We start from the raw sequence: 24,104 nt of genomic DNA, 5'->3' as shown, positions 1-24,104 counted from the left end.
TTCAGAGAGTGAGGGTTTTAGAGGAAGAAAAAGTTCTACCTTGGGGACTGCATTGAGTCCCCTATTTATAGAGGTGGATGGCTGCAGAGCCGTTGAGGAGGCACACCTGGCTCTGGCAGTTACGAAATCGTGGGAAGTGTAACTGCCAGAGAGTTTATTGCGGGAACGTGCAAAATGTGCAAAGAGACGTTGGGGTTCGTTTAAACCGGTCTCGTTTGCTTCGTGCATCCCCCTCGCGGGGAGAGGGTACGTTGCGAGCAATAATGCCAAACGTGGAGTTTAGGCTTTGAAAGATATTGGGCCTAAGTTAATGGGCCAAGAATCCTTTTGGCCGGTCCAGAACAGTAGCCCCTCAAGTCGTTGCTCTTGATTAAGAGTGATGACGAAGTGCGGGCATTTGATCCTTGACGACCGATCGCTTGGAGGATATTTTCTTGTCGAGCATCTTTCCCGTTTGAGGGTAAAGATAGTTTTGCTCGCCAGACTTGGAGACCTTTTTGATTCAGAATGTAGCTCGTGCAGGCGGTCCAGAGCGTCAGTAGGATAAGACGGGCAGACTCGTTCTCCCCTAGCCCTGTTCGTCTTGCGTTTGAATGAGTTTGCCGGTTTGGATGAGTCAAACTCGGAACAGTTATGATGTTCGGAACGGAGGATCGGACTAAAAGATTCCCTCGTTTGGGAGTTTAGTCGAATGTCATTCCGCAATTAATGCTCCCGTCTCGAGGAAAAAATTGAAGGGACATGACCTTTGGTTTCTGTATAACACGTGTAAAGGCTATTGTAGTACTTGAGTACCTATAGTCTATAGAGCATTCTCAGTTTGTGTTTCCGAGGTGTCATCATAACCGTTGATTCAATCTTGACGTTCCATGAATCGTTGCCAACAATCAGAGCCTTTGGATGAATGGTTTGATCAGATCTGGACCGTAGGAATGCTACAGGGAAGTAGAGTTGTACGTGAAGGGCTGTATTGGATAGAAAGTCCCGACTTTTGAGTGGTTTATGAAACGAGTATAAATAGCCCAAACGTTGTTTGGAATGCTACTTCGTTTCGTTTTCTCAGAGAGTTAGAAGTTATCTCCAGAGTTTCTGAAAAGCGAAATCTTTACAGTCTTTCAACTATCTACTTCGAGTCCAAACCATCCATCACAACAGGTAACATTCCCATGACTTCATCTCTTTACTTTTGTGTTTGTAATTTCTTTAGTTTATGTCTTTCTTAGAAACCGTAGAAATGCATGCTTCTAGGGCAGAAGTAGTTTCGACTCGGTGGTTTCCACTGTTAGTTAAGGCGGTTTTCATCGTGCATCAAAAGTTTCTGTGAATATGCTGTCTGTTTTCTATTAGTATTTAGAAGAACATTGGCGCCAGGCTTAGGCTTCATTCATAAGCTTTCGGGGTCTGTTCGCTAGGGGGTAGGTCTCCCCGATGTGTGAGTCGAGCTTATAGTTCCTTTTATTTTTTAGAGGTAGCGTCTTGATCCATTCCTTGCCGTGACCGACCTGATGGGTGAAGGAAGGGTGGATCTGAATGTTGGATTCACTTTTTCCCTTGCTTTTTCCAGGTCTATCATGGCAAACGAGGGAGCTGCTGCATCTGTTGTTTTGTGGCCCAGAGAGGAGCCCTTGGAAACCGAATCTGTGTTTGCTACCGATGGCGTGGGTGAAGCCCCCTTTGATACCGTCGGAGAAGTGAGGGATTGGGAGCTGGTTCTGCCGAGCACGTCAAATAGGGTGTGTTCGGAGTATGAAAACTATGTCTTTCCCATGTATGAAGTGGTTTTCAAAGACATTGGTTTTCGGCTCCCTTTCTCTAACTTCCAGTGGGAAGTGCTTCGTTGGACCAAGCTGTCACCCACCTAGATTCATATAAACTCTTATGCTTTTATGAGGGCCTTTGAGTTGTTATGCGATTATCTTCGCATCCCTGCCTCCAAAAACGTCTTTTTCTCCTTCTTCACCGTGCAACGGGGCGCGAATTGGGTTTCTTTCCTGTCAAACCCAGAAGATGTTTGAGATTTTTGCTGGGAAGGTCCGGAGCTTTAAAGAGCGCTTCTTTCTCGTTCGACCAAAGAGTGCGGCTGCTCTGGACAACCTTTTGGAGTTTGTAAAGGATGACGTTCGGGAGCGTCGTCCTTTCTTCCACTTATGCTGGTCTTATGACCACTTTGCCTATGAACCGAGGGACTTCGGTCGGACCATTGCTAATCCGACTAGTGAGGAGAAAAGCCTGCGTCAACGACTTTGGGATTTCATTGAGTCTCTTCCCCAGAGGGTTAGACCGACAGACAGGGGAACCCGTTGATGAGTGTGAATGGGACCCCAGTAACAGAGCCCCGCCTCATCAACACCTATGATCTGTTGACCTTTGATGATTCTGAATCCGGCCTTGGTAGTTTACTTTATTTTTGTCCTTGCCTTCTTGTTACCTTTTTGTTTCCCCTAACTGACAACGTTTCTTTATCTTTGTGTTGCAGAAAAGATGAAGAAGGATTTGGGGGCTCTCGTGAATGCAGCGAGCAGAAGCTATCGGCCAAGAAGAAACGGAAAGATGTTCAATCTCTGGAGCATCTCATTGCCGGTTCTGCTCCGAGCTCGTCTTCTGGACCTGTGGTGGACTTGGAAGGAGAAGAGCCTTCTGAGGAGCTGGTGCAGGATTCTGCTAAGAGACAGAGGGTGAGGACGTCTTTCGAGGATTCAATCACGCCGATCAAGGCCGTCCTCGTCCGTTCTGAGAAAGTTGACTTCCTCCAACTTCCGAGGGTATGGTCCGAGCCGGAGCTGTGTGGCCCTCAGTCGACCCTTTTCTTGGATGATCCTGAGCTGAAGATCATCCAGGATCTGGGTCCAACTGGCAGTTCGCAAGCCAGCTAAGAAGGCCTCATATTCTGCAGTGTTATTGGTAATAGGAAAAGACAAAGCGAGGGAGATTTCGACAACGATACCTTTGTTGTCTTCAATGATTATTCCGGCTCCGCTTCCCTTGGAGTTGGATGACCCATCTACGAAGACGGTCCATTCTTCAGGGCTTTCCTCAGCTGGGAAAGTCATCTCGGCGAGAAAGTCGGCGAACACTTGTGCCTTCAGTGCCTTTCAGGATTCATAATGAATGTCGAACTCGGATAGTTCGAGTGACCATTTCATCATCCGACCTGCCACATCTGGGCGACCCAAGATTTGTCTGATGGGTTGGTCCGTTCGGACTATCACTGTATGTGCTAGGAAGTACTGCCTCAATCTTCTGGCTGCGGTGAGGAGTGTGAGGGCCACCTTTTCAATCCTCTGGTACCTTGTTTCAGGTCCCAACAATGCTTTGCTGGTGAAGTATACCAGTTTCTGTCCCTCCGTCGTTTCTCTGATGAGGACGGCGCTTACCGCGTCAGAGGAAACAGAGAGGTATGGGTATAATATTTCACCTTGATCGGGTCGTGATAGCACTGATGGAGCAGAGAGCATTTCATTGAGATGCTTTAAGGCGGTTTTGCACTCGTCCGTTCATTCAAACTTCGTTTCTTTCCTCAAGAGCTTGAAGAAAGAAAGTGCGTGTTGAGCGGATTTAGCCACGAACCTAGATAGAGCAGTCAGCATTTCGTTGATCGTTTATATGCACTTTTTGGAATGCGGTGTTGAAAGCTCAGTAAATGCGCGACATTTATCTGGGTTCGCTTCAATTCCTCTTTCTGTCAGATAGAAACCAAGGAACTTACCCGTTTGGACCCCAAAGGTACATTTTTCTGGGTTGAGTCGCATGTTGTACTTCCGAGTTTGTTCGAACACTCTTCTGAGATGGGCGGCATGATCCACCTCATGTTGGGATTTTACGATCATATAGTCCATGTAAACTTCGAGAATGTCGCCCAGAAGTGTCTTTTCATAAACTATGTTCATCATACGTTGATAAGTAGCCCCCGCGTTTCGTAGACCGAAGGGCATTACATTGTAGTAATAGTTCCCTGATTCGGTCATGAAGGCTGTTTTCATTTTATCTTCTTCAGCCATGGGTATTTGATTGTACCCAGAATAGGCGTCCATGAAGGATAAAAGTTTATAGCCGGAGGAATTATCTACGAGTTTATCGATGTTAGGAAGAGGATATGCGTCTTTAGAGCGGGCCCTATTGAGATCGATATAGTCAATACACATACGCCATTTTCCATTAGATTTCTTGACAAGTACAACATTGGAGAGCCAAGTAGTATATTTAGCCTTGGAAATAAAATTTGCCTCAAGGAGGTCTTTTACAGCTTTTTCTGCAGCCTCTGATTTTTCAAGAGACTGCTTTCTACGCCGCTGAGCTACAACGCTAACTCTGGGATCTACTGTCAGCTGGTGACAAGCGACGCTAGGGTTGATTCTGGGCATGTTTGCTGCGCTCCATGCGAATAGGTCAGCGTTCTCTCTGAAGCAGGCGATCAGCTGGTTTTTGACAAGTTCGGGGAGATCCTTGCCAATTTTAAAGTTCTTCAAGGGGTCGCTTCCAAAAGGGACTAGCTCGAACTCACCATCAGGAACAGGTCTAAGAAGTTTCGCGTTGAGCGGATCCTTCTTTTCCCGTTTTTGTTCCTTCAGGTCCTCCTTGCTGAACCTAGGGTCAAGCTCGACCAAGTTGGTGTCCAGAGTACTCGCAGCAACTTTCCCTTTGTCCTCAACAGGTTTGTTGGATTGGGAAACCGAGTTCTGGGATCTGTTGGCTTGGAAGAAACATCTTCTTACAGCTTCGATGTCTCCGTTAAGGGAGGCAATGATGCCATCTTTCGCATGGTATTTCAACTTCAAATGACCGGTTGAACATGCGGCCCCGAGCTGGGTAAGCCTGGTTCTCCCTATAATGCAATTGTAGAGAGAAGGGCAGTCAATCACCAAGAATGGGATCTTTATTGTTTTCTTGGCCTCCCCCTCGCCGAAGGTGACCAGTAGCTCTACGTACCCCCTTGGTTGAGTAGATGAGCCGTTGAAGCCGTAGAGTTCGTCCCCAATGTAAGGAGAAAGGTTTTTCTCCGTTAGTTGGAGGGTTTTGAACAGGAGGGTTTTGAACAGGCCCCTGTGTCTATCAGGACTCGTCGGACATCTGCGTCGGCCATCGATGCTCGTACGAGCAAAGGGATGGCGGAATTTGAATCTCCACCTGGTAGTTCGGAGTCATAGAACGTCAAAGGTGGCCTTCCTCCTCGAGTAGAGGGGGCCATTGCATTGACGCTCATGAGCTCTTCAAATTTCCTCTTCATGCTGCCCATGGAGATGTTCAGTGTTCCTCCGGTGATGATGTTGGCAGTAGGGAACTGCTCCCAGGTGCATGAATAAGGGGTGATTTCCACGTCGTCAGGGAAATCACCGAGGTGTTCCACGGACATTGCGATGGTCCTTCCGTGCTCAGAGCCGTCACCGATGAGCTCGACGGCTTTCTTTTCCGTTTCTGAATTTTTCACGTACTGCTTGAGCCGACCCCTCTGGATGAGGAGTTCGATGGCATCCTTCAGATGGATACAGTCATCGGTGGTGTGTCCGTGGCATTTGTGGAACCAAAAATATTTTGTTTTGTCGATCCCCTTCCTCTCTTGAGATGGAGCCTTTGGCGGCTTAATGCCGACTACTACTAGATTGGCTACAGTGATCTCAGCGAGGATTTTGTCCCTTGACATGGCCAATGGAGTGTACTCAGAGAAGTGGCCGATGGGCCTCTTGCTTTCTCGAGCAGCTTTGCCTTCCTTCTTTTTCTCGTGGAAGGGCTTTTTGGAGGATTCAACAGCAGGTTCCTCCTTCCTGACCTTGTTGAGGTTGTCTGCGTACAAGGCCTCCTCATGGGCAATGTAGATCTTGGCGATCGCTAGGAACTCGTTGAGAGTCCTTGGGCGATCTAAGCGGACAACTTTCTTCACGTCTGTCTCTTCACGCAGACCTTTGGCGATGAGGTACAACTTCATTGTCTCGTTGGCACCTCTGACCTGGACAGCTTCTTTGTTGAACCTCTCGATGTAGTCTCGGAGGGGTTCGTTCCTTCCTTGGACGATGGCTTCGAGGGAAGCCACCGTTTTTGGCTGCATCCGCGACGTGGTGAAGTGGGTTGTAAAATCGTTGCAGAGGTCGCTCCACGATTCGATGGAGTTTCTCCTCAAGTTCTTGAATCATGTGACCGCTCCTCGCCTCAGCGTGGTGACGAAGAGCATACATTTGACGGCGCCTCGCACCGATCTGTAAGTGAGAACTGCTTCAATGTTCTCGATGTGCTCATCCGGATCGGTCGTCCCGTCATATGAGTCCATTTGTGGAGGTTTCTCCAGTCCGCGAGTAATAGGAGCTTCTCAGATGCGCCGCGTGAATGGTCCGTAAGCGTTACGATCGTTGCGGGTATCACGAGTGTCCTCAGAATTAGAAGGAGACCAAGAGCCTCTGCGTCGCCTAGGCGGAGATCTTCGCGGGGGAGATCTCCTCGGGGGGGATCGTCTTGGTGGTGATCGCCTTGGGGGAGATCGTCTTGGTGATCTCCTTGATGACCTCCTGGTGTAGCTCGGAGATCTGATGCTTACGGAGCGCCGAGGGGATCTAGAGCGGGGCCTGTGAGGGCTCGTTCCCCTTCTGCTACATGTTGGGGAAGGAGTTCGCCTGGTAGGCACGATGTGTCGCGCCTGCTCTAGATCCGTCAGGCGTCGGTTCTGTTCCTCGATTAATGACGTCTGCCGTTGAACCGTGCGGATCAGGTTGCCGACGAGGATGCCGGTTGGCGTGGAGTCCTCGGGTGTCTCCGTAGGCCGTAGGGGACCTTGTAAAGGCCTTTGCTGGAGAATAATAACGTGAGTTGGTTCCTCCTTGATTGTTTCCACAGGTGAAGGTGAAGACATCATGCCATCCTGTTGAAGGACATGCACTTCACTTCGCAACTGGGAATGAGCACCGTTGGTAGTCATGGTAGTTTTTTTTTATGGAAAGCTTTGGTTTTTAGGGATATAAAAACGGGGAAGCTTATAGAATTCCCATAGACGGCGCCACTGATCGTACCCGACCAGAAGATGACTGTTGTAACACCCTATCTCTAATAAGCGGTAAAACGTGCGAATACATATAAACATATTCTAGAAATAGATGCTACGTCTTCATTCAACAACAAAACATGCATGTATAAATTGTCAAGTCTCATAAACATAGCAGCGGAACATATATAATCATGTGAATAACATCTCCAAATCTCATGACAATAAATACATTTCTCAGATACAACAAAATCTCAACTCCAAATTACATAATCAAAACTAAATCCAACATGCAAGTACTACCCTAGATCAGAGCTCTAATCTAGACACTTGCACATAAAAGAAAAGAGGAACTCCGCTCCTCAGCAACATCAAGCAAACAGTCTAAGCATCCTGCACTCCATCTACCCGTCCATACGGAAAGGCAGGTGGTAAACCACTGAGGATTAGCATTACATCATCATAATCCATATAAGATTAACAAGAACATTGGAATGAAAGATATATTCAAGAATGATGAATAACAAATTATACATATACTCATAAGTAATCACAACATTCATATCATTCCAAAGCAATCATATCATCATTCCAAGTTCACAACAACAAGTATATCATACACATATCACCATTTCCACCATGTCAATTATCAATTAACAAATTCAATCATTATGTACAACTCAAATGCATTTCAATTCACCAACAATGTATGCAATGGCTCTAGACTCATCTAGATGCATGTGGTACCAAATCACCTCAAGGTCGTCACCTCCGATACAACAAAAACATCGTAATCACCTCAATTGGATATAAAATCCACCACCATCAGTCATGAATGCATGAACATATGACTCAACTACAATGCATATGTTCACACAAACAAATCACTTCAACATCACCAATACTTGTATATATGCAATCAACAACAATTCACCACCACTTAACATATATACAATCACAAACAACATCCATAATTCAATCAACATATAGTTGTCACATATGTACACCACCAATCATCTTCACATAAGGTATAACAACTTTCCATAAAGGATTCATAAACAATTGGCTCTTAAAACTCAATTTCAATCAAGTTCGTCTCTCAAAGTCACAACATAAAAATAATTGAGCATTTACGCCAAAACCAGGTAAACAAGTTCAATTGCCTATGCCATATATTTTCACAAGTCACATATGTGTGCAGTAGAGGTTACAAAAGCATTTCATCGGCCACACATGAGGAATTCCCAAAAATCCCGAAGTTCGTCTCACTTTTGCCACTTTTCCAAAATTCTAAGTTTTCAAGGTAAAACAAGTAATTAATCCATGGAACCAGTTGTAATCATCATTAAAAATCATATAAACATTATTCAAGTATAATCCTACTTGGTTTCCTTGAAAAGAATCAAGTTCCGAAAGGTCCGTGTTCTTGACTATTTTCAAGTTTCAAGCTCAATCTCTCAAAATCAATCCGATTCGATTCAAATGTCACTCCAGTAGGATTATAGATGCAAACAGTGTTTATAGAGGTGAAAAGGAGTGTTAGAAAATGTCCGGATAGGTCCCAAGGTTCACAAATGAAAAGTCAAAAATGGCTGTACAGAACCCAGTGTTTGCACGCTTTCAGCACGCTGGCAGCACGCTTAGCTGCTCGCTTAAGCGTGGTGAGCACGCTTAAGCGTCCTCTCCCAGACAGCCAAAATCCAGTTACGGGTTTCACCCCCAATTCATCCCAAAATCCCCAAATTTGATTTTCTAAATGACCAAACTTGTTCCGAAAGGTGTTTATAGGTTATATAAGTTACAAAGCACTCAAACATACATCAAACTTGAATTTATAACATCAATTGCATATAATTAATCAAACTATCATCACTTTCTCAACTTTCAACAACAACATAAAATCTCTTGTTCGATTCATCAATCTTGATACCCAAAGCATCAATCCAACAACCACATGTTCCAAATCAATAACAACAACTAATGAACATGAATTCATGCACAATTTAACACCACAACTTCATTTTTCAACAAATTTGTTCAAGAACACAATATACCCATACTTATACATTTCAACATGTTAATCCACATACTAACACACAATTATCCCACAAATCATGTTCTCAAACATAACAACAACAATTATGCACGAATTTACAACAATTAGATTCAATTCATCAATTTCACACAATGGGTAAAAAGGAAAATTATGAATTATGGTTGAATTCTAACCCTCTTACCTCTAGCACCAAGAATCTCTAACCCAAGCTTCAATTTAGCTCCTAGATGATGAATCCCCTCTAGCCTCTATCTCTTCTCTTCTCAAATGAAAAATGTGGGTGAAAAACCCTATTTCTCTACTAACATTAGTTTATATAGGCTCCCCTAATTGGGCTTATCTCACAAACCTTAATGGGCCTAACCCATTTCTATTCTAACCTCAAAAATATTACTACTCACTTACGGTAAAATATATCACTAACGGTCACTTACCGGTAAATAAAATAATTACTACAACTCCCTAACACTTAGTAAAATAACAACTCTCACTAGGCACTAAAAATAATCCTCAACTAAATTACAAAATTACCCCTACTCTCAAAATGACAAAAATGCCCCTAAGTCCAAAATGACTAAAATACCCTTCTGACACTGAATTCTACAATTCCCAACCAAAAATACACACAGAGACAAATAATCACACATGAGCACATATAACACACATAAATAAATAATAAAATAAATCTAGCGAAAATTGGGCTGTTACAACTGCCGGTGATCTGGGTGCGGTGGTTGCTACGGTGGTAGAATGTACTGGAATGCTTGTTGGAGCGGATGGGGGGTGTGTACCTGCAGGCACTCTAACGCTCAAGTCAGTAGAGATTCAGAGAGTGAGGGTTTTAGAGGAAGAAAGAGTTCTACTTTGGGGATTGCATTGAGTCCGCTATTTATAGAGGTGGAGGGCTGCAGAGCCGTTGAGGAGGCACACCTGGCTCTGGCGGTTACGAAATCGTGGGAAGTGTAACCGCCAGAGAGTTTATTGCGGGAACGTGCAGAATGTGCAAAGAGACGTTGGGGTTCGTTTGAACCGATTTCGTTTGCTTCGTGCACCCCCCTCGCGGCGAGAGGGTACGTTGCGAGCAATAATGCCAAACGTGGAGTTTGGGCTTCGAAAGATATTGAGCCTAAGTTAATGGGCCAAGAATCCTTTTGGCCTGTCCAGAACAGCGTCTAATGTTGTTACATGGAATATTTAGTTGCATCTGGGTCGTTGTTGATGTTTATTTGTACTACTTATCTGTTTAATTAATATGTTTGTTTGTTGCTTTATGTTTTTTTAAAAAAAATCCTTTCGTCCCACCCGAGGTGAGAGTGAATTTGGTTAGGGCTTTTTGTTTTATGTATTTTCATCATTAATTAAAAAGTCGCTTTGATCCCGACCTTGTTTTTATTTTGTGCTTTTTCTGGAAAAAATGGTAATACAAAAAACCAAAAAAATTCTTTTTCTTTAATCATTTCCATATATCTGCATAATCATAATGTTTATATCAATAATCAAATCATGCATTAATAAACCCGTTGAACACGTTAACCATGTACTCTCTCTCGACTTTGAGTTCCTTGTGTCTGAGGCTGAAAAAAAGGAAGATGAAAGTTTCCCAATGAGATTATTGCCTACTGGGGTATCTTGGCCATCGAAGCTGCAAATACCAAGAAAGATTGTCCAGAAGAGGACTTTCATGTACAAAGACTGGCACGAGATGCTACCATCTGCCTTGCAGGGATATTGTACTTCAAGTGCACACTTCAACAGGGGCAACCCCCCCCCCCCCCCAACCATCCCTCAGTATACAATTTAAAGACAATGTCCCACATGGAGGTCAAAGTCCTGTCAACGGAAGTTCCAATGAAAGCTAAACTTGTTTGAATTTAAAAGTGTTATTGTCGTGTGCCATGGACAGCTATATCAAGTATTTGACAAAGAAGGCTCGTCCCCGTGAATGTCAAGAAAGTGGCTTTGTGCTCAAAAATATGTTACCTGATTCCAGGGGCAAGTGGATGCCAAATTACAAGGAATGGTGGTAAACTTGCATGTCTAGTGAACACCGATGCAGTCAAGAAATACTTTGTCAAAATGAAAAGCTCGATAGGTCGCAAACCTGAAAAAGCGGCTTAGGCAAAAAAAGAGCGTCTCGATGGACTGAAAACCCGAAAGGGCGGTCCATGCAAAAATTAGAGACAAAAAAAAATCAAAAATCAGCTCGATAAGCCACAAACCTGAAAAGGCGGCTTAGGCAAAAAAGATCGTCTCGATGGACTGAAAACCCGAAAGGGCGGTCCATGCAAAAGTTAGAGTCATAAAAAAATGATAAAAAAAAGTGTGTGTTTATCCTGATAGGTTGAAACCCGCCAGAGCGATCTATGCAAACGTTAAGGATTATGACAAAGTAACTGCATCTGGTCGGACATGACTTGGGGCATCTTCAACTGTCAAAAGGCCTCTGATTTCTGGCAAGCTAACTGCATCAATTCAGATATGAGTCATCAGGGGCATCTTAACTGTTAAAGGATCTTCGATATGAAGCATCTGCAGATCAAAGAGTCGGAACAGTGGAATTCAAAGTTGTTAGGGAGCATAGCGGTTATTGTGTTCAATATACCTTTCCCATATAATTACCATTTTCCAAACTTTTTAAAATCCATGGAGCCACGCCTTTGGCAGGTCACCACTCCTTTACATCTAATTTGAGCCTGTGCCCATTTATTTGAAATTCTCATTTATTCTGTTTGCATAATTTTCTTCTATTTTTGATGTGAATACTTAAAGCAAAAAAATTTAAAACTTTTTTAATGTCTTTTGAAAAGCATAAACAACAGGTACATCTTCTTTGAACTTATGAGAAGTAGAAACATACATCAACATTCGTCTCAAGGACAGTTAAACTCTACAAGGTAAGCATGACCAAAAGTGTGAGATGACCTCTGTCAAAATAAAAGAATACAAAAAAAAAGAGCTCGCTAAGTCGAAAACTCGAAAGAGCGGCTTAAGCTAAAAATGAGCGTCCCGGTGGATTGAAAACCCGAAAGGGCGGTCCAGGCAAAAATTAGGGGCATACAAAAAAGAATATATTCCCGGTGGATTGAAAACCTGAAAGGGCGGTCCAGGAAAAAGTTAGGGATTCAAAAAAATATATACAAAAAAATAAAAATAAAAAAAAGACAGAGGCATCACAGTTCAAGTGGGTCGAATGGAAAGAATGCACTTTGTTCTCGATTACAAATGGCGACTTCTGCCTGTGATTTGATGATGGCAACGCATGCCTATGGTTTGATGAATGGCGACTTCTGCCTGTGGTTTGATGGATGGCGACTTCTGTCTGTGGTTTGATGAATGGCGACTTCTGCCTAGGGTTTGATGGATGGCATCTTTCGCATGTGGTTTGATTAAATGGCGACTTTAACATGTGGTTTGATGAATGGTAACTCCTTTATGTGCTTTGACTAAATGGCGACTTCCAATAGAAGAATGACTGATTGATGGGTTTTATCCCAAGAAATGGCGATTTTTGCCGATGGTTCGAAATGGCGTCTTTTGCCTGTGGTTTGATAAATGGGCTTCTTTCCCCTTCAAGTGGTTTGATTATGGGGCATTCTCCCTTCAAGTGGTTTGATTAATGGGTTGTTTCCCCTTCAGTGGTTCGATTAATGGGTTGTTCCTCCGTCGTTGGTTTATTGGGCTTTACCCCATCAATGGTTTGATTATAGGGCTTTACCCCGTTAGTGGTTTGGTTGAAGGGATTTACCCCGTCAGTGGGCTTTACCTCGACAGTGTCTAACTCATCTCCAGTAATGTTATCCCCATTGAAGATTGCCGAGTGTTTGTACTACGATGTCAGGCCAAGTTCCATTCTACCTGCCCAATCTTGTCTCACCAGTCCTCCAATTATACTGTCATTTAAATTCATACATTCATTCATGCATGCATATAGCACGCAAACAAATATCATTTTATACATGGTTGCATTATCACCCGGTGTCCTATTTCAATTTTATCTCAAAAGTGTCGTCCCCTGCTTTGTCAGATAACGAGATGTCACCCAATCTTTTTCTTGTCAAAGGTGTCATCCCCTGCTTTGTCAGATAACGAGATGTCAACCAATTTTTACTTTCACAAAAGTGTCGTCCCCTGCTTTGTCAGATAACGAGATGTCACCCAATCTTTTTCTTGTCAGAAGTGTCGTCCCCTGCTTTGTCAGATAACGAGATGTCACCCAATCTTTTTCTTGTCAGAAGTGTCGTTCCCCGTTTTGTCAGATAATGAGATGTCCATCAATCTTTACCATCAAGTGTTTCATTCCCCGCTTGGTCGGAAGACGGAATGTCAATGTTATTATTCCCCGGTTTGTCGGATTACGGAATATCAAGTGTTTCATTCCCCGCTTGGTCGGAAGACGGAATGTCAATGTTATTATTCCCCGGTTTGTCGAATTACGGAATATCAAGTGTTTCATTCCCCGCTTGGTCGGAAGACGGAATGTCAATGTTATTATTCCCCAATTGGTCGGATTACGGAATATCAAGTGTTTCATTCCCCGCTTGGTCGGAAGACGGAATGTCAATGTTATTATTCCCCGGTTTGTCGGATTATGGAATATCAAGTGTTTCATTCCCCGTTTGGTCGGAAGACGGAATGTCAATGTTATTATTCCCTGATTGGTCGGATTACGGAATATCAAATGTTTCATTCCCTGCTTGGTCGGAAGACGGAATGCCAACGGTGTCATCTCCCGATATACCAGATGACGAGACGTCACTCAATTTCTATCTTCGCAAGTGTTCTCCCCAGTGTCTGCTCAGATTTGTTTCCTATATTTGTCTTTACCAATTTAAAGGTAATAGACAGTCTTTCCTCCCAAGTAATACCTATTTGTTTGTTCTCCAGTCGAATCATTTTCGCCGTCTTTGCACCCTTAGCATCACACGCATTCATATCACGATATTCACAAGCATTGCACCCTTAGCATTTCAGCTAGTCAAAATTGGTGTACTTAATATTTAAGTCTCTTCGACCCGTTGATTTAAAAATTTCATCTTTTAAATCCCAGTGACGAAGAAACTTAAATAGGGGCATCTGTCATACCCTAAATTTTGACCACTTTTCTTTGTTTTTAAGCTTTTATTCGTATTTTAAACGCCGAGTAATTTCGTCGTTTCAGACGGAATTTTGGCAGAGAGTTATTTTAAAATACCTCATTTGGTTATCGAAATGGACAATTTTTTAAATTTTTTGTCGTTATTTTTAGGCTAAATTGATCTGCCGGTCCCTTAACTTAATTCTTTTTATTCATTTTGGTCCCATAAGTTTAAAGTCTGTCAAACAAGTCCTTAACTTATTTCTTTTATTCAATTTGATCCAATTTTGATAATTTTATCCCTTAAAAAAAGAGACCGTTGGATTACGAAGGTCTATGAGATTTTACGGTGTATCACCAACACCTAATTTATTTACTTTCTTCTTCTTCATCTTCATCTTCATTCATCCTTCAATCATCTTCATAAAATAAAATTAAAAAACCCAGTGAGATTCATTTACAAACATAACCCAAAATTCAACATTTAACCAAAATAAAATCCACATTCAACACAACAAATATAAGATTCATTTACAAACATAACCCAAAATAGTAAAATCAGTGAGGTAGAACAACCATCACCACCAAGATCGTACAACAACAACAACATGTGAGAATTGAGATTCCATTCTTTTCCTTCTCACAATGGAAACGAATTCCATTCCAAACGGAATCAACACTGACGACGGAGCCCAAATTGGAGTCATCGCCGCCGTCAACCCTACACCCACTCCGTCCTCGGTGATTCACGGAAGGAAGATGGTGGAACAATTCAAGTTACGGTGCCGAAAGTGGTAACGCCGCCGCCTGAAATTGTTTCTGTTAGTGGTGGTGGTGCGTGATGCTCTTGAGAGAAAAGGTGTTGTTGCTATGATTGATGCTGAGGAGTATGCTAGGAGGCTTGAATCTGGCGATGTTGTTGTAAGTTTTGTTCAATTCTGTTTTTGGATTGGAACCATAGTTATGTGAAATTTTGATGTGTGATTTGGATTGGAACCATTGTTGTCTGTTGAGAATTGCTTGTTGATTTTGATGGTGTTTTGCTTTTCTTTTGGTCGCTGGTTGTTTGTAGAGGGTTTTTTTTTTTTTTGGTGTTTTGTTCATAATTTCACGTTCTAGAATTCAAGAGTTGCGTTTTTGCAAAATTTTGTGTGAAAGCTGTAGAATTGAGGAATTGCGATTTTGTGAAACTTTGTCCGAATCCTGGAACGAGCTTCGATCTATGAATATGAATAAGAAATAAATTGCAGGTTTGGATTTGGGAGAAAAGGTTTGAGATGAATTTGTTTAGTTCTTTTCTTGGATATGTATGGTTTAATTTGTGAGTTTTTTTTTTATTTGCGGTGTTTAATTTGAGTTTTTTAATTTTATTTTTCTAGGTTTTTATGAGAAATGTGAAGAATTTTTATGGGATGATGAAGGTTGAAAGAAGATGAAGATGGAGGAAGAAGATGACTAAAGTAAAAAATTAGGTGCTGGGGATACACCGTAAAATCTCATAGACCTTCGTAATCCAACGGTCTCTTTTTTAGGGGATAAAAATTATCAAAATTGGATCAAATTGAATAAAAGAAATAAGTTAAGGACTTGTTTGATAGACTTTAAACTTATGGGACCAAAATGAATAAAAGAATTAAGTTAAGGGACCGGCAGATCAATTTAGCCTTATTTTTATTATTATTTCTCCATTTTTATTTTATTGTTGTTTTCATTTATTTCATTTTTTATTATTTAATCCTTCTTATAAAAAAAGGGCCACGTGAGTGACCATTGTTTTCTTTCAAATTTTATTTTCTTTTTTATTCTATTTTACTCCAATTTATATTTTAAGTCATAGTTTGTGTCCTTGTGTCCATGTGGCCTCATATCATTTGTCCAAAAGGCATCCAAAGTCATTTCTTTTTCTCCAAGACTCTTTAGGGGTAGTTTTGTCTTTAGTCCATTTATCCATCACAACCCTAATTGGTCACTATAAATAACTCCCAATCATAGGAGAAAAGGGGGGCTGGCACAAAATTCTATAGAAACACTATTCACGCGTCAGTCTCAGCCTCCAATCAACAAACACTTTCCCATTTTCTCTCACTATACTTTACGGATCAAACCCTTTTCTTCACAAAAAATACTTTACGGATCAAACCCTTTTCTTCACAAAAAATACTCAAAACCCTCAAGAACAAATTTCCAGTAGCTGTTTCATTACAAACCATATTCATCGAAGTTCATTTGCAAACGCACATCAAGACATCACAAATCCAGCAATAATACAAATCGGTCCAAGCCACCATCAACAGTCACAAACTCGAATCCATCTCCACAGAACCGAATTCACACCACTCAAATTTCATCGCAAATCCGATTTCCTTCACTGTCAACACTGTTTCGACGCGCATGAACAAGGACCAAACCGAGATCCAAGCTACAACAAGAAGCAATCGGCCTTCAACAACACAAACAGATCCGTTTCTGGCGCAAGGTTCACGTGAGTAAATCAAGAAGCTAGGGACAGAAATAGATTCAAAGAGCAAGACGATTTGAAGTTTTCCATCGACTCACCTTTTCCTCCGATTCGAACAGCGGTAACGTGTTTCAAGCTTTTAATCTTGTTCATATGTTGTGGTAATTGTTGATGATGTTAGTTGAAAAGTTTTATGAAAATTTTGTTGTAACTTGTAGATCTAGGGTTTGTGTGTTGTGATTTAACTGATTTGAGTTTGGATCCAGGAAGAAGAAGAGAATTCGATTTGATTTAAAAAAAATTTTAAAAAAGGAAGTTAAAACATCCGGCGCGGCGGTGCCGCCGTCCTCGGTCGGCCTCCACCGCGCTGGAGCTCTTGTCTTCATCTTCTCCGGTCGGCCTTTTTTAGAGAGAAGGCAGAGTCTGTTTTGTGTCTTAGAGAGAGAATGAGTTGTGTCTTATGAGCCTTTTTTGCTGGAAACCTCTATTTATACCCCTGTTTTTTTTTTTAAATCCTGCGTATACTAGTTTCTGGTGTTGCCATACACCATTAGAGCTAGGCCATCAGATCGTAGATCTGACGGGCGATGATGCTCCTTTCGTTTTATCTAGTGCGCCTCTATCTTTGGTTACCTATTGTGTTCCATTTGTTTTTACTTCTTGATCTTGATCTGTGGCTATGATACAACTTCCCTAGGATCAGATCTGAGCCATCTGATCCATCTGATGGTTCATATCTGATCTGGATTTGAGCCAAATCATTCTATTTTGTTTAATTTCTCTATACTTTTACTGGCTGCACTCCCATTACTGCTACTGCACCCCCTCCCTGCATATTTGTTTATTTTGGTAACTCTTACAAAAACTCATGCATATTTTAAACTCATTTTGTGTCTTTAATTCTAAGCATTTTGAAATGCTTTAATCTTCATGATTTTTATTTTTATTTTTCTATTTAATTTTTAAAAAACCTCATTTCATGCATGTTAAATGTTTTTTTTACTCCATAACATCTTTTGTTATTTTTGCTTTAGTATTTCAATTTCTACTTTGTGCCTTGCTTTAATATCTTGACATCATGCATTCTAGTTGATAATTCATCCTAGTATGTGTTGCTTTTAAGTTTCTATTATCTTGTTATATTATGATTGCTTTAATTCTAGTATGTTCTCATGCATTTTCTCCATGCTTGCAATTTATTTAAATTCCATGATATTTAGTGTGTATAATTAGGGAATTGATGTAATTTATTTTTGTGCTTTTTATTTCCTATAGAATGCATCTAGGAGGGTATGTAATAGCGTAGTAATGCACACACTGACACTTGCACCGACACTATACCACTTTATTTATCGCTTTACGCTCGCTTTATTTTTCACGTCGTTACGCTAGCTTGCCGTTAGTTTAGAAAAGTCTTTTTTATCTCAAAAATCAAATAAGCAAAAAGTCAAATTATTTTCTTAATAAACCTTGGATCCAAATCCAAGAGGTTTTTTTCCTTTATTTTCTTAATCAAATTTCTAATGAATCTTAAATGAATCTTAGACTAAATTTCTTAACTAAAATTAACCCACCTCACTTCATTTTATTTCTCTTATGCCTTCTCGGCCTCTTTTCTCTTCTTAAAACCATTTTCAAAATATTAAAATCAATCTAACCCATCAAATAAATTTTTAAGAGCAAACTACATTGGGTTTTGATCCCTTTTCTTTAAGGGTATGTAGGCAAAGGATTTATCCTTCCAAATCAAATAAAAAACAACAAAAGCATACTTCTTCTCCCTCCATTCTTTCACCTAGAATTATTAGACAATAATTTTCAAATAAACAATTAATCTAGCACAAGATAAAGTTAGGTAAGAGGTTCCCACGGAGTACCGTGGTCGTTAGGGGTGCTTAACACCTTCCTCGATCGAACCAACCCCCGGATCCAAAGTCTCAAAATAAGGGTTTTTACTCATTTTTCCCTTCCCACGAATAAAATTGAGAGGTCCAAAGATTGAAGGTTCAAAACCAATTAATGGATTGACACCCGAAAATCATCGACTACAATATGATTACTATCTTCTTGAACTCTTCTCAAGATTCCCTATGTTGCAACTAACGCTGCAACCTTACACTTCTCACTGCTTTGTAAGATTGAATCTCACAATAGACTTATTGTATACTCATATTACTTTCCTTAGGTATAGACCTTACATACTCACTGGTTGAGCTTACCTTCTGACATATCAATACCATACTTAAACTTGTTCCCGAGCAATCTCGACTCATAGGGTACATCCTTACAAATTCCCATGGTAGACTCATCATGTACTCGTACATGCCTTCCTTGAACATCCATCATTGCATCTTCGTATTCTCGCATGCTATGTTTTGCTTAATCATACCCATGCTTGCTCGTTGATTCCTCTCTTAAACAAAACTTCATAAATTAGCACACGGGTCATTGGCGTTGATGATTCTTCATCATATATAAAAGCATAGTGAATCTGGGTCCTAGTCGTTACCATAAAATTCACGAAACGAGTTGATAACACAATTGTGCCATCAAATCTTGCTCCAAATGAGTTTAGCATGCTCTGCGCGAGTCATGACGGACCGGCACCTTCAGAATTCCATTTTAGTTCCAAGAATGCCAACTCCAATCACCCATATGCGTATATCTTTTCAAACTTCGTAATTATTAAAATCCATCATCATAACGAGCCTTAGCAGGTTAATCAAGCAAAACATAGATTCGAGAAATAACTAAAACTTCACAAAAACCTGGAATCTTGTGATTACACATAACTTTTCACCTTTCTACTTTTGTCTCATGTCTTCACATCCCCAATATCTATCTCATATGCCAAAACCTCGAAACTCTTGATACATGCCCCTTCTTAACTCCTAACACTTTAACTTCTAATGTTACAGTGACCCGAATCGATTTCGTTAATGGTTGTCCATGCATTTTCCTTTAGAATCCTTAGGATGTAATGTGCATTCGATACTTGATAGTATAAAGGGTTTTCATCGCGTAAAAGATTGTGAAGACAACCCCCAATAGCCACTGCAGACCCTGGAGACAAACCGACAGCTTTCGGGAAAAAAAACTGAAGTTTCGCCCCCCAGGTTGGCTATTAGCGAAATGCTGCTGGAGCAATTTCGCTATTAGCGAAATTTCGGCTATTAGCGAGTTCCTTCGATTCAATGTTTTAAGGAAATGTTTCTTACATAAAAATCTTATTTCGCAAGTAAGCAATGCACATTGACCACCCCTAATATCATAAAAACAATTCATAACATTTTACAATCATTAACATCAATTAACGCGATTCACGGTACATTGGAAACTAATGTCTTAACCGTTCCAACACTTAACCTATAGCTTTCACATAAAACATGAACTTTGTTTGCCACAAATGACTTATCTCGTTACTCTGCTACCTCACATAACATTCCAAACGTTAGAACCTTGTCCATCCTGAGCATTCACATCTCTGACTTCATACACATATTATTACCCTTGAAAGCTTACTGATTCCGTCAACATATGTCGGCTTCTTCTTATCTTGTAGCCTTGCACTTACGTTCCAGAATACAATTCCTTTATATATCACAAACCCGTTCCAACAACGACTCCTACCAAAGCTCCAGGTCAAACTTAAATATTTCCAAATTCTTCACTTTCGGGTATACGAAGTATCATTAACAACTCACCCAACGTTGTCGGAACACTCCAACTTAACATTGCTTTGCATTTCGGGAGGACTCAAATTTCTACTGCTTAGTTCACCAGCCACCTTCTGGTGCGATTAAACTCTTACTATTACTCACTCTGAGTTCCTACTTCTGAGTTCACTCTTTTCAGTTCATCTTCATCACATACTTCGTTCCTCCTGGGTCCTATTCAGCTTTCAGGCATCCGTCCTAACCGTCGAGTTTTAAATTTAGTTAATCAGGCTCAACTAACAACAACAATTAGTACATTTACCCAGAACCCAATGGTCCTACTACCTTAGTTGAAAATGAATGACCCATGGCACAATCTGAATCGACCTGCTCTGATACCAAATGTAACGCCCATACTAAACGTATCTAGAAAGTTTAGCATGAGCATTAACTTGATACTGGATTCATTAAAAAGTTACAACTTGAATACATTTGAAGGATTGTCTTATACAACAATATGTGTTCGTACAATACCAATACAACATAACACGTCTAAAACATAGTAAAAACACCCTTAAGATCCATGACATCCTGGAGCGGGTACGAACGATCTCTTGCTGAAATATCCATCCTGCTACGAGCTTGAAAAACCAACCTGTTTATCTGAAACACATAAGGATTGGGATGAGACATAATGTCTCAGTGAGTTCTACCTAATCCTAGGCTATAGGTAACCTCAGGGGAAACCTACGGTCGCCACGTGTCTACAATACAACCTGCCGGTTGATTATACTTGTGTGGTCATGCTTGCCTAGACGGTCGTGCATACTAGATCCGTCGTAGGTTCATCTTAACTTTGTTGGAACAAAATGTGTTTAACAATGAACCTTAAAGAGTTTTGATGATAACAAGGTATTAAAAATTGTAAATTGGACTAGCTAATATTTGTTCAAGTGTACAGGACCATAATTATAAAGTTACATCATCATTGGTTCTGAATGAGCAAATAAAGAGCAAAGGAAACAACAAAAATTTGAAGCTTGGACGCTCCTGAAGGCAACTTGTTACTGAAGAGAAAAAGCGCTCCTGAAGTTAAGTCGCTTCTGAAGTAAGGATAGTGCTCCTGAAGTTAAGTCGCTTCTGAAGTAAGAATAGTGCTCCTGAAGACAAGAAGTCCAGAAGTCATATCATCAGAAGCTGCATCATCAGAAGCTGCAGAAGTCATATCATCAGAAGCTGCATCACCAGAAGCTGCCTCATCAGAAGCTATTTCACCAGAAGCTGAATCTCAACTGGATTTGCAAAAGATTCAAGAATTGAAGAATTATCAATGCAAAAGCTGTCTATTGGATTCAAAAACACAAACAAAGGATTAGTGGAGTTTTGCAACGGTCATTTCAAAGGTGTTTGAAGGCTTGTGCTTGCAATTTGGACGAAAGCGTTGACATTGTACTTTGTACGAATTGTACAACCACGTTCTCCACTACTCTGTTTTGTGTCCACGCTTCAAGACAAGAAAACAACTCCAGAATACGGTCTCGCCTGCATATATGTTCCTTTGGATAAGGAATGGATTTCAAATTGGTTCCTCATAGGACAACAACCAAATCAGGCAAAAGATCATTGGTGAAAGATCAAGCTTCAACAACGACTCTTTGGTGTGCTGGCAATTTCACAACGTCTCTTTCACACCTCTATATAAAGGAGTGAAGACCTAGAGATTTGGTAATGCAAGAACGCTGAACGAAAGACTCACAAGATTTTCACAAGTACCAAACCTCTGCTGAAATTGTTCTGCATTCACTTAGAATTTCTGTGTCTCAAAGTCATATCTTAGAAATTCTTAAGTCCATTGAGTCTGTATCTGATTTGTATTGTGAGCATCTCTGATTGTATATCAAGTGTTCAACCTTAAACAATTTTCTGTGTAATTTTGTTTAGTTAGGAAGTCTCTTGCAGTTGTGCTTGAGCAGGAAGTCTCTTGATTGTGTTCTTGAGCAAAGGAAGTCTCTAGCTTGTGTGCTTGAGCAAAGGAAGTCTCTTGCTTGTGTGCTTGAGCATTTGTAATCAGATATTACTCATAGTGAAATCTCCTTGGAAGTGCAAGGGGGACTGGACTACTTCCGGATTGTGGAAGGAACCAGTATAATTGCTTTGTGTCGTTCTTCTTCTCTCTCTCTGTTTTATTCCGCTGCATTTAGATTCTGATTATCACTTCAGAAGCTGTCTCACTTAGCTTCTGATCAGTGTGTTCAGTTTTTAGGAGAAACGAAGAATTTTTCAAAACACAATTCAACCCCCCCTTCTTGTGTTTTTCTCACCTTCAATTGGTATCTAGAGCCTTGGTCTGTTGTGTAACACTTAACCGTGCAACAGTCAAAGATCTGAGAAAAACATGTCTACTCCTCCTCCTACTGGTCCTAGTGATACTAGCTATAAAAATGTCTCACATGATTATAGTGATAGTAAGAAAACCAGTGTTGGAAAAGTTCCAAAGTTCAATGGAGATGCTGAAGAGTTCTCTTGGTGGAAGACCAACTTTTACAGTTACATCATGAGCCTAGATGAAGAATTATGGGATATTCTGGAAGATGGTGTTGGTGATTTAGTCCTTGATGAAGAAGGAGCTGCTGTGGATAGAAAGAAACATACTCCAGAACTGAGGAAACTTTACAAGAAGCATCATATTATCAGAGGAGCTCTTGTCACTGCTATACCCAAAGCAGAGTATATGAAGATGAGTGACAAATCCACTGCTAAAGCTATGTTTGCTTCTCTCTGTTCAAATTATGAAGGGAGCAAGAAGGTCAAAGAAGCAAAGGCTCTCCTGCTTGTACATCAGTATGAGTTATTCAAGATGAAGGATGATGAAACTATTGAGGAGATGTACTCAAGGTTTCAAACCTTAGTTTCTGGGCTACAGATTCTAAAGAAGAGCTATGTTGCTTCTGATCATGTAAGCAAGATACTCAGAAGCTTACCTGCCAGATGGAGACCAAAGGTGACTGCCATTGAGGAAGCTAAAGATTTAAACACTTTAAGTGTCGAAGATCTTGTTAGTTCTCTCAAAGTTCATGAGTTAAGTCTTAATGAACATGAGTCTACTAAAAAGAGTAAATCAATAGCTCTTCCATCCAAAGGCAAGTCATCAAAAGCTCTCAAAGTAGTTGAATTTGAAGAGGAAAAACAGTCAAGTTCAGATTCTGAACCAGATGCTGCTGAAATGGCCATGCTCTCAAACAGACTTCAATATCTCGCCAAGAAGAACAGAAAGTTTCTCTCCAGAAGGGGTAACTCCAGAAGCTCAAAGAAAGAAGATCAGAAGGGATGCTTCAACTGTAAGAAGCCTGGACACTTCATTGCTGAATGCCCTGATCTTCAAAGAGAAAAGTCAAAGGACAAGTCAAAGAGGTCTACATTCAAACCAAGCAAACTCAAGAAGCAGATTAAGCAGAGTTTAATGGCAACCTGGGATGATTTGGGTAGTGAATCTGGATCTGATAAAGAGGAAGCTGATGAAGATGCAAAGGTAGCTGTTGGGTTGGTAGCAACAGCAACTTCAGAAGCTGGATCAGATTCAGACTCAGAAGATGAAAACGAGGTATATTCCAAAATTCCCAGAGATGAACTTGTTGAGTCTCTTAAAGAACTTCTTACACACTTTGAAGTAAGAACCAATGAGTTGAAGGATTTAAAAGAAAAATATGCTGATTTGGTACAACAGCAAAAATCAACTCTATTGGATCTGAAAGCTTCTGAACAAGGACTTAGGGGCTTTGACTTCATGTGTAAAACATATGAAGATCAGCTCAGGTTCTTATGTCAGAAGCTACAAGAAAAGTGTAATGAAAAACCTTTAAGTAACCATGAAATTGCTCTTGAAGATTTTATTATAT

At 40.8% G+C, this 24,104-nt stretch overlaps 1 long non-coding RNA gene across 1 annotated transcript; it reads left to right on the top strand.

Moving 5' to 3' along the window:
- The first annotated feature begins 14,564 nt into the window (after window positions 1–14,564).
- On the top strand, window positions 14,565–15,764 carry LOC146899027 (uncharacterized). Its single transcript, XR_015022173.1, has 2 exons — window positions 14,565–15,015; window positions 15,474–15,764. It is a non-coding gene; the product is annotated as an uncharacterized LOC146899027 (long non-coding RNA).
- The last annotated feature ends 8,340 nt before the right edge of the window (window positions 15,765–24,104 follow it).

This window comes from Medicago sativa, chromosome 8 (genome assembly GCF_051527215.1).
Source record: "Medicago sativa cultivar Bolivia chromosome 8, Bolivia_mono, whole genome shotgun sequence".
Classification (NCBI taxonomy): domain Eukaryota; kingdom Viridiplantae; phylum Streptophyta; class Magnoliopsida; order Fabales; family Fabaceae; genus Medicago; species Medicago sativa.
Note: the sequence above shows the minus strand (reverse complement) of the source record. Positions and strands in the feature narration are given on the sequence as shown.